Source organism: Toxotes jaculatrix, chromosome 12 (genome assembly GCF_017976425.1).
Source record: "Toxotes jaculatrix isolate fToxJac2 chromosome 12, fToxJac2.pri, whole genome shotgun sequence".
NCBI classification, from domain to species: Eukaryota; Metazoa; Chordata; class Actinopteri; family Toxotidae; genus Toxotes; species Toxotes jaculatrix.
Window position 1 is genome coordinate 878,017 of NC_054405.1, and position 11,218 is coordinate 889,234.

General features: G+C 41.3%; 2 long non-coding RNA genes across 3 annotated transcripts; both read right to left on the minus strand.

The window, feature by feature from the left end:
• Positions 1-2,114: 2,114 nt before the first annotated feature.
• On the minus strand, positions 2,115-7,975 carry LOC121190911. Its single transcript, XR_005895037.1, has 3 exons — positions 7,916-7,975; positions 2,869-2,986; positions 2,115-2,467 (listed from the first exon to the last, which is right to left on the minus strand). It is a non-coding gene; the product is annotated as an uncharacterized LOC121190911 (long non-coding RNA).
• A 703-nt stretch (positions 7,976-8,678) lies between these two features.
• On the minus strand, positions 8,679-10,827 carry LOC121190907. 2 transcript variants are annotated; one of them, XR_005895031.1, is made up of 2 exons: positions 10,802-10,827; positions 8,679-9,198 (listed from the first exon to the last, which is right to left on the minus strand). It is a non-coding gene; the product is annotated as an uncharacterized LOC121190907 (long non-coding RNA). The 2 variants fall into 2 exon arrangements; XR_005895032.1 differs by lacking the exon at positions 10,802-10,827 and adding an exon at positions 10,384-10,408.
• Positions 10,828-11,218: the final 391 nt, after the last annotated feature.

Sequence of the window (11,218 nt, forward strand, 5' to 3'; positions counted from 1 at the left end):
GAGCTGGTTGAGTTAAAGGTGTGACAGGTGGAATAATGTTCATAACCAGCATTAATTCAGATCCAGTAGTAGAGTAACATTTAACGGTCTCATGTTTTGTATTTTTCATATTATGATATTTAGTGGGCAGCACGGTGGTGCAGTGGTTAGCACTGTTCTGTTCTGCCTCACAGCAAGAGGGTTCCAGGTTCAAACCCCGGTCTGGGCCCTTCTGTGTGGAGTTAGCATGTTCTCCCTGTGCCTGCATGGATTCTCTCCGGGTACTCCGTCTTCCTCCCATAATCCAAAAAACATGCATGGGTTAGATTAATTGGCTACTCTAAATTGCCCGTAGGTGTGAGTGTGGGCCTGTGTGGTTGTCTGTCTTTGTGTGTCAGCCCTGCGATTGACTGGTGACCAGTCCAGGGTGTACCCTGCCTCTCGCCCATAGTCAGCTGGGATACGCGACCCTGATGGATTAAGGGGTAGAAAATGAATGAATGAATGATATTTAGTCATTCTCCTGTCATATCATATGCAATGGTTCTACTATTACAATGAACTGCCTCTGATGGTGGTCAAGGCCTTTGCAGTTTGGTTTTTGGTCCAGTTATTTGCTCTTAAACTGACACATGCTGATACCAGTCTGAATCTGCCTTGTCACCTCTTGTCCTGTTGTTTTGGAAGTGATCCCGAGTTTCCCATGGAGGATGAGGAGACTGCCATGGAGTGTGACCCTCCAGAAACTACACAGGGCAGGTAAAATGACTGTGAAGTTACATACGTGTACATTTTGTTGATGGGCCTTCACACAAATTGTTTTCTTCAGTTTCTGAATCTAATGCGGTTACATTAATGCCTTATTCTGGTTACTGCAGTTTTCGTGTAAAATCTTTTGCTGGGTTATCCTAAACAAATTGAGTCCAAATTGGACTAAGCATAGCTTAATTAAAATAAATGTAATACTTTTCAAACTCGTTTGGTGTTACGTTTCAGGATCAAGGCTACAGTGATGGAGTCATAATATCATGCACTAATGTATTCTAATCTACATGTAGGGTAAACTGGGGTAAGACACCCCCTTAAAAACATCTGTTTTCTGTTAAAATATATATTTCTAATTTTACTTTTAATTACTTTTACTTACTCTTAATTATAAATTATGATGAATCACTATCTGCCTTGTCACCTCTTGTCCTGTAGTTTTGGAAGTGGTCCCCAGTTTCCCATGAAGGATGAGGAGACTGCCATGGAGTGTGACCCTCCAGAAACTACACAGGGCAGGTAAAATGACTGTGAAGTTACAAACGTGTACATTTTGTTGATGGGCCTTCACACAAATTGTTTTCTTTAGTTTCTTTAAGTGTCCTGAATCTGCTGTGATTATATTATTATCAATCATGGCTGCTTTTTGTTTCTGTGCTGTTTCCTATCCTAACTGTAATCTGCTGAGCACACGGTATCCACTAACTGTTCTGTAATCTGAATGCTGGCTCTCTAACATTGTTCACTGCCAACCCTGTTTGTATCATGTTTTATATGCTGCATGCCCTTCTCCTCCTCTCCTCCATTCCTAGCTGTCCTATCTTCCTCCTTTTCCTCCTTTCACCCAGCCCAGCCATCAGCAGGAGGGTCCCCCATATGAGCCAGGTTCTGCTCAAGGTTTGTTCCTGTTAAAAGGGAGTTTTTTCTTGCCACTGTCTTGTTCTGGGTCAGACTCTGGGTCTCTGTAAAGCGCTTTGAGACAATTGCACTCAGAGCTGGTTGAGTTAAAGGTGTGACAGGTGGAATAATGTTCATAACCAGCATTAATTCAGATCCAGTAGTAGAGTAACATTTAACGGTCTCATGTTTTGTATTTTTCATATTATGATATTTAGTGGGCAGCACGGTGGTGCAGTGGTTAGCACTGTTCTGTTCTGCCTCACAGCAAGAGGGTTCCAGGTTCAAACCCCGGTCTGGGCCCTTCTGTGTGGAGTTAGCATGTTCTCCCTGTGCCTGCATGGATTCTCTCCGGGTACTCCGTCTTCCTCCCATAATCCAAAAAACATGCATGGGTTAGATTAATTGGCTACTCTAAATTGCCCGTAGGTGTGAGTGTGGGCCTGTGTGGTTGTCTGTCTTTGTGTGTCAGCCCTGCGATTGACTGGCGACCAGTCCAGGGTGTACCCTGCCTCTCGCCCATAGTCAGCTGGGATACGCGACCCTGATGGATTAAGCGGTAGAAAATGAATGAATGAATGATATTTAGTCATTCTCCTGTCATATCATATGCAATGGTTCTACTATTACAATGAACTGCCTCTGCTGGTGGTCAAGGCCTTTGCAGTTTGGTTTTTGGTCCAGTTATTTGCTCTTAAACTGGCACATGCTGATACCAGTCTGAATCACTGTCTGCCTTGTCACCTCTTGTCCTGTTGTTTTGGAAGTGGTCCCCAGTTTCCCATGAAGGATGAGGAGACTGCCATGGAGTGTGACCCTCCAGAAACTACACAGGGCAGGTAAAATGACTGTGAAGTTACATACGTGTACATTTTGTTGATGGGCCTTCACACAAATTGTTTTCTTCAGTTTCTGAATCTAATGCGGTTATATTAATGCCTTATTCTGGTTACTGCAGTTTTCGTGTAAAATCTTTTGCTGGGTTATCCTAAACAAATTCAGTCCAAATTGGACTAAGCATAGCTTAATTAAAATAAATGTAATACTTTTCAAACTCGTTTAGTGTTACGTTTCAGGATCAAGGCTACAGTGATGGAGTCATAATATCATGCACTAATGTATTCTAATCTACATGTAGGGTAAACTGGGGTAAGACACCCCCTTAAAAACATCTGTTTTCTGTTAAAATATATATTTCTAATTTTACTTTTAATTACTTTTACTTACTCTTAATTATGAATTATGATGAATCACTGTCTGCCTTGTCACCTCTTGTCCTGTAGTTTTGGAAGTGATCCCCAGTTTCCCATGAAGGATGAGGAGACTGCCATGGAGTGTGACCCTCCTGTGTGACACAGGGCAGGTAAAATGACTGTGAAGATACATACGTGTACATTTTGTTGACAGGCAGAATAGGTCATATATTGCTGTAGACTACCAACCATACTCTGAAACAGTAACCCAGCTGTCAAACAAATGATAAATGATTGAAGTAGCGCTCTTCGCACAACAACATATTTGTATTTCAAGTAAATTTCCAGGGGAGGCTAAAAGCTGATACACTTCTTCTAGTTTTACTTGCTTGTGTTAGTCTTTTACTATTAACAACTTCATCAGGTTTTTGTGCCCCCTTAAACTTCTTTTGTGCTGTAACTTAATATTTTGCTCTGTATGACTTGCATTGTATTAGAATTTGTATTTTTTGTGTTTGCAGCCCTGTTTTATGCAGCATACGTTTTCAAACTGGCAATTTTTCTGTTTTTACCATTAACTTTCATTTGCTTGGGTTGCAGTGTGTTGAGCTCTCTTGAAATAATGTTGTCATTTATGAATGACTTATCAAAGGCTGATATGTTCTTGCTGCAGGAAAGAGGCACCACCTGAATCCTTCCTGATGGCAGTGTCGTCATAGATATTTATGGAGGATTTGTATTGAGGATTGGAAGTGCCACAATGAAATAAATAAATATACCATTAAATAATTCATTACTTGTGCCATGAATTAAACAAAATTGGAATTAAATAAGGCGGCACGGTGGTGCTTTTCTGTGTGGAGTTTGCATGTTCTCCCTGTGCCTGCATGGGATCTCTCCTGGTACTCCGGTTTCCTCCCACAATTCCAAAAACATGCATGGGTTAGGTTAATTGGCTACTCTAAATTGCCCGTAGGTGTGAGTGTGTGGTCTGGACTGGCGACCAGTCCAGGGTGTACCCCGCCTCTCGCCCATTGTAAGCTGGGATACGCTCCAGTTCCCCCGCATCCCTGACAGAGGATTAAGCGGTAGAAAATGAATGAATGAATGGAATTAAATCAATAAATGTGTTATGAAAGGTGTAACAAATTAATTTAAATACCATTTTATGTAAAAAATATATAATTATAATTATTTCACTATTTAATTCATTATTTCATGGTCCTGTGTTGCTGTGTTTAATGAATTTATCTGTCAAACTCGCCCATCTAAGTTGAATGGGTGGATCGTAGCACCTGATTGGTTACCCTGCCCATCAAGTCAAGTTGATTCCAGATAATGGGTCGATGCAGAGCTGGATTGTTTGGGATTTGATTCACCATGCATATTCTTGTTCGACTATACTACGTTTGTATGGTTTCAAGTTGACACAATGAAATACAAATATTGAATATATATATTAAATACAAAAGCTATAATATTTGACAACTAAAACAATGACAGGGTTTCGATACTGAATGAAGCAGTAAAGTGGTTCATACGTCATAAATCACGTGATTTTTCCAAACCAAAAGACACACATCTGACTCAGAGTCTGACTATCATGGAGCTTGATAAATAGCACTTTTCTGTTTGACTAGATAATGATAATGTGGTTTCAAGTGGATTAATAATAATAATAATAATAATAATAAAGATGAAACATTGAAATGGTGCTGGTACATTCATGAGATGTGTTCTACAAATACAGATTGACTCCAACCCTCCAACCGAAGGGTTGGAGGGAGGATGTTGGCCCGCAGCTTTCTGCACGACGGCCCCGTGTCAAAGGATTAAGTCCTGCTGTAATTCATGTACTGCTCAGTGGGGACCCTGAAATGGCAACTGTTGTCACAGAAGACTGTCCTGATCTGCACATCAGGAGTATTATTAAACTGGTATGTAACATAAAGAAAACTTTGCCAAAATTATTGTTTTGGCAAATGTAATAATTTGTATGGTCTTGATTTTACCTTGAACATGAAGAACTTAGATCGGAACAGAAGGACATAGTTTCAGATCTTTCCATGTCTTGGGATCTCCCGGCAGTCACCAAACTGCTTCTACTCCATGCAGTAAGTTGCAGTGAGGAAAAGACACATCTGAATAGCGACGTACATTATTCTAAAATGTGTAAATGTCTTATTAAGGGTTGATATATTCTGTGCTAGAGTTTAAATTGATTTTATTAAGCACTTCATTGTGCTTTTATGAACATTTTCCCTACTGTGCTTTTTTTGTAAATTTGTGTTGAGCCTTTGGGCTGTAATATGGGTTGGGTCTATCTCTTAGGTCATTGGGAGGACCATCCACCAAATTAAACAGTTGAGAAAGGGACTGAAAGATATAATGGTATGGCCCCTGCTGACATCTAGGCCAGATGTTGTCCCTCTTCTTTTCCCCAAAATGGCTGAACTGCAGTTCATACCCCAGGTAAGTCAGTAATTTAGTTAGTTATTTGTGACTTTACTTAATGAATTTACATGTATTTTCAATGACTGAGCTGGTTATTTTTCCATTTACCAGGAATGTGATCTGCATATTCCTTCACCAAAATAAGTTCTCCCTTTAATATAATTACATTGATGTGTTCTTTAAGATGCTTCTCTAAAAAAAATCACATGACCATTTGCAGAGAGTGATGATGAAGACTTCGACATGGAGTCCACATGCCGCATCACCGGCTTTCTAAGGATGTTTATTGAAATGGGTATAAACACCTTATTTGGCTAATGTATTACTCTCTTTACAAATGCGTCTATGTCTCATGGATGGATATGATCAGTTAAAGTTGAACTAAATGTCATCTTGAATCCATTTTATGACTTTTAGCTTCATCAGGTACACTGGCCCAGCTGCTGACATTCTGGGTAGGCTGGGAGATGCTTCCTCCTGAGCTGAAAGGGGAGATTTCTGGGGGAACCCTTCCTACGTCCTCCACATGCTTTGAAACCCTAAAGCTGCCAGCTCATTTCAAAACCTAAGAGGACTTTCAGAAAGCACTTGTCTCTGCCATAAATAGTGCACAGACTGGATTTAGACTTGATTAATTTTTTTTCAGACAGAAGTCACTGACTGCACTGTTCAGTAGGTCAGGTCAATTGACACAAGTTCAGTGTCTTTTAATACATTTAACATACTATGCAGTAGAAATCGACCGATTATCGGCGCCGATATTCGGCATCGGCCTTCTTTTTAATCCGACGGCCGATGAGAGATCAATTTAAAACTGGGTTATTTTGGCTCTGATGCACCTGCGCCTCTCTGTCTGCAGTCACTACTCTGTCTCCAGCATTGTCCCACCCACAGCACCATCTGATTGGTTACAAGCAGAGCTGATTGGCACGGGTAACAGCCAGACTATTTCACACATACATGGTGTCTCTCTACCTGCCAAGCTCACCAATGAGAAGTGGCATGCTGCTCGTGGACAGGTCAGGCTAACCAATCAGTATAACCTGCTTTTTAATTTATGACTTCAGCTGGACCACCAGAAGCGGAACGATGGCATTTAATCCCCAAGAAAAACAGCACGTCGGTCATTTGTGAGTATTTCGGTTTTGTATTTTTTTTAACGTAAGTAAAGTAAGTAAAACACAGTAAAACTGCCTTAACTTTAAGACAGTCGGCTGTGGTTGAACTAAACTCAGCTCTTTCCCTGTGTTCTATAGCAATGTGTGTTTCCATCTGACAGGAAGACTGAGAGTTGCACCTTGTTGAGTCTTATCCACTGAACCAGACAGAGCCAGGGGATTCTGTAGTAGCCCCCACATGTCCTTAAGTATGAAGCTTATTTAAAGGCAGTGTAGTGGGACTGTATCCCCTAAAGTATTAATACACATTTTTAATTGCTGTTGTCACCTCTTTTAGGCCCAGATCCAGACTGCTGCTTTGCCTGAGCAGTTCTTTTATTGGCTGGTTTTATTTACTTCACATGTTGTTTTTACAGGGACTGATGTAATTATCTGTCCATATAAGTCCTTTCTGGTTCATTTTATCTGAACGAACTGATTTTAATTGTTTTTATTTTCAGGTAGAGGTCCAGCCTGTAAAGGAAATCTAATTATAACACTATTGCACTAAGAGCAGCAAGCTAAAACTAAAACCTGACCTTTCTGTCCTTCCTTGATGTAAAATCATCACTAATGTCATCATACGAAATCTGCTCCCCTATTGAGTGATTGATACTGATGACAGCAAAGCCAGTGAACCGTTCCTGAGATATGGTTGACCTCAGGTACGACTTGATCAACTTTAGCTTTGAAAAGCTCCTCTATACAGTGGATCCCCCTCCTCCCTTTCCGTCATTTGGGAGAGACCCAGAGGTGAACTGTCCCCTGCGCCCCTCTCCTCTTTCCCCTCCTCACACAGCTTCTGAGCACGGCACCTGCAGCTGCAGGGGGTGCCAATTTGCTCATACCCCACACAGTAATATGATAGATAATAGAAAACCGCTTAGCGGCACAGATGATTTTTTTTTCACATGGTTGTGCCGCCCCCCCCATGTGATGCCTCCACCAGCAGCTGCCCGGTTCACCCACTCCAAAAACCACCACTGGCTGAAGGTGTGTGTTTCCTGATTCTACTCTCCTCTACATCAGGAGAGAAAACACCTGGTTCTGTCTTATTTAACACAAAATATGGAAAGACTTTAAAGGAGCAGTGTGGAGGATTTAGGGGGATCTATTGGCAGAAATGGAAGATAATATTCATAATTATGTTTCAAGTAGAGTTTAATCATCTGAAAAGTGAATTTGTGAAAACAAAAAGACTCAATATAACATGAATAAATGAACAAATGAATGTAAAATGTAACAGTTACTAATAAACAGAAAAACTTAACAGCAATAATCACAACCAACTGAAAAATCTATGTTTGATAAACACAACATTTAAATAATCTCCAGAAAAACACACAGCTGACCTAAAGATTATAAAACTATTATGAGAATAATGAGAATAATTTCATACTGTGTATATTTGAAAAACTAAACTACTAATCTGCACTGACTGATAATGTTAAAGATCATGTCTGGACTTACACAGCCTTTCTGCAGTTCCCCACAGCTGGGATCAGTCTCCGTCGTCCCTCCACTGATGTGTTGTACGTGTTCAGGTCCAACTCATCCAGAACCTCCTCTGACATCTGCAGAACGTAGGCCAGAGCTGAACAGTGGATCTCAGAGAGTCTCTTCTCTGATCTGTTCTCTGACTTCAGGAACTCTTGGATCTCCTGATGTACTGAGCGGTCCTTCATCTCCATCAGACAGAGGAAGATGTTGATGCTTCTGTTAGGAGAGATATCATCTCTGTTCATCTCCTTCAGGTTGTTGATGGCTCTCTGGATGATTTCTGGTCTGTTCTCTGTCTGACCCAGAAGGCCTCCTAAGAGTCTCTGGTTGGACTCCAGAGACAGGCCATGAAGGAAGCGAACAAACAGGTCCAGGTGGCCATTTTTACTTTGGAGGGATTTCTCCATGGCATCACTGAGGAGGACATCGAGTTATGAGTAGCTGCTATTGTCTTCCTGATAAAAGACTCTGGCTCTGAGTCCCAGTGTTTGTAGTCTTGTCCCAGGAAAGTCCTCAGCTCTCTTATCTCCCCTCTGTGTAACAGTGGAACATGTAGACTGCAGCTTGGTGGTGATTGGCTGCGCGCCCTGATTTGTGTCACCTGTTGTAAATGACTTCCTGTGTATTTAAGTCTTGTTGCTCCCCTGTTCCTTTGTCGGTTAGTCTGTCTCAGCTCATGTTTGCACCTGTGGTCCATCTCCTGGTGTCTCTGTTCTTGTCCTTGAATCTTTTGTTAGTTGTCTTATCTGTTTCCCTGCCTGTGCACTGTCCTGGATTTGCCTCCTGTTTTCACTTTCCTCTGTTATTTTATTCTGTCACAAGTAAGGACTTTTCTCCATTTTGGATGTTTTTTATTTGTTGAAGTTTTGCTTCCTGCCCCTGGACTTTTTCCTGAGAGTTTGAGTTAAATAAAAGGACTTCACTTCACTCATCTGTCCGTCCTGGGGTTTCTGCATTTGGGTCCTCTTCCTTATGTTCCTGGCTGCACAGCAGCGTCACACAACAGTTACACAGGCAGTGACGACAACTGCAGGACCTCAACACACTAAACACTGTTATAGCCCAAAGTTTGGTTCACAGGTTTGTAGCAGTTCTCTTACTTTGTGTCTGAGGGTCCAGGTTCATTACTGAATTTTAGAGGATTTAACTCTCTGGACCTGTCACTCTTCATAGACAGACAGCTGGATCCTGGACACTCTGCTCTGTCCTCTTCTTCCTCCACACAAACACTCATCTTCTGGACTTCAGTCAGTCTGAGAAGGAAACCAGTAAAACAGACTGTGAGCTCAGACACACAAAGAGTCAGGACAAACAAGTCTGAACAAGAGGCACATGCAAGACTGAGAGAACAGGAGGCAACACACACACACACAGACTAACAGAGTCCACAGTGAAATAAAAACTCTCCACCTGCTCAGTTTATTTTAACTGTGAGTCTGAAAACTGACTCAGAGACTTTGACAGTAAAATAATAATAATGTTGCATTAACACTCACCCTGACTCAGCCTTCAGTTTTCCTCCTCCTGCTCTGTTTAGTTCAAATGGCGTCTGAACTGACTGAACACTTTCAGTTTTACCTGCTCCTCCCCTCTACATTTACAAGTTTAGAACTTGTTTCAATTGTGTTTTGTTTGTTATAATTTTTTTTGACTAAATCAGATTTAACTTAGTGTTTTTACAGACGTACTATAAAATAAACTATATGAATGATGTTCATTATCATTATTATAGGAGAGAAGATCCCAGCTGACTCAGTGGATCTGGATCTGTCTGTGGAACAGGTGACAGTGGATTAAGGTGAACAACCGTTCTTCTCAGCCTCTGACCCTCAGCACATTATTGTTGTTGACAAACTGTGTGTGAAGCTGTTACAGATGATGTGATGCAGCTATCAGGGCTTAAGACTGTGAGCAGACATATTTGTAGTCCTTATTTCCTCAAATTTTCCATCTTCATTTTCCTTTTCTTCACAGAAATTTGTTCTTTTCTAACTTATTTGATTCAAAGACTAAAACAAGCCAATGCTGCCACATCTCGTTTATTCTTTGTACCAGTTTAGTGGAATCATGTTGACAAATTACTCCTATAAATCTTAATCATGGTCTATGTAGTGTTTTGTGTATCTGCTGTTTTGTTCCTTGTGTCAGGAAGCTCCCAATCACCCAGCTCCTCCTATACAACCAGCAGCACACGATCCACCTACAAAAGGTCCTTCCTCCTCCTCCTCCTTCTTTAGTCAGATCATTTCAAAAGAAATGAGCAGCCTCAGCAGTCAGTATTAATACACTGATGAGCCAGAAGAACCAGGAAGAACTGATGTTCTGTCGACACTACGGCAGCTGTTACAGACAGAGACGACAACTGCAGGACCTCAACACACTAAACACAGTTATAGCCCAAAGTTTGGAGGTTCACAGGTTTGTAGCAGTTCTCTTACTTTGTGTCTGAGGGTCCAGGTTCATTACTGAACAATGGAGGATTAAACTCTTTGGACCAGTCACTCTTCCTAGACAGACAGCTGGATCCTGGACACTCTGCTCTGTCCTCTTCTTCCTCCACACAAACACTCATCTTCTGGACTTCAGTCAGTCTGAGAAGGAAACCAGTAAAACAGACTGTGAGCTCAGACACACAAAGAGTCAGGACACACAAGTCTGATCAAGAGTCACATGCAACACATGCAAGAGTACAGGAAGTAACACACACACACACACACACACACACACACCAGCAGAGTCCACAGTGAAATAAAAACAGGCAGCTCTTCACCTGTTTAGTTTATTTTAACTGTGAGTCTGAAAACTGACTCAGAGACTTTGACAGTAGAATAATAATAATATTGTATTAACACTCACCCTGACTCAGCCTTCAGTTTTCCTCCTCCTGCTCTGTTTAGTTCAAATGGCATCTGAACTAACTGACTGAACTTTCAGTTTTACCTGCTCCTCCCCTCTACATTTACAGGAAGTCACACAATCTACCTGTGTCTGTGAGTGTGTGTGTGTGTGCATGCTGTGTGATGAAATAAATGGTGGCGGTCACATAGTCATGTCTGAATTTTCTCATGTGCAGTGTTTGAATTATCTTCTAGTGGGACCAGCACCAGGTGAGCACATGGTGTGAGTATAAGCAGGTTGTGATAGAATCTCCCCACAGTGAGTACTCTACCCTTGTTTTAAACTTTTATTGTTGTATTCAGTTGGTGCTATCTAGGTTATTTCAATACTGTAGAATAAAGGCTATCATTTGTACTGACCTGAGTGCTTTTGTTC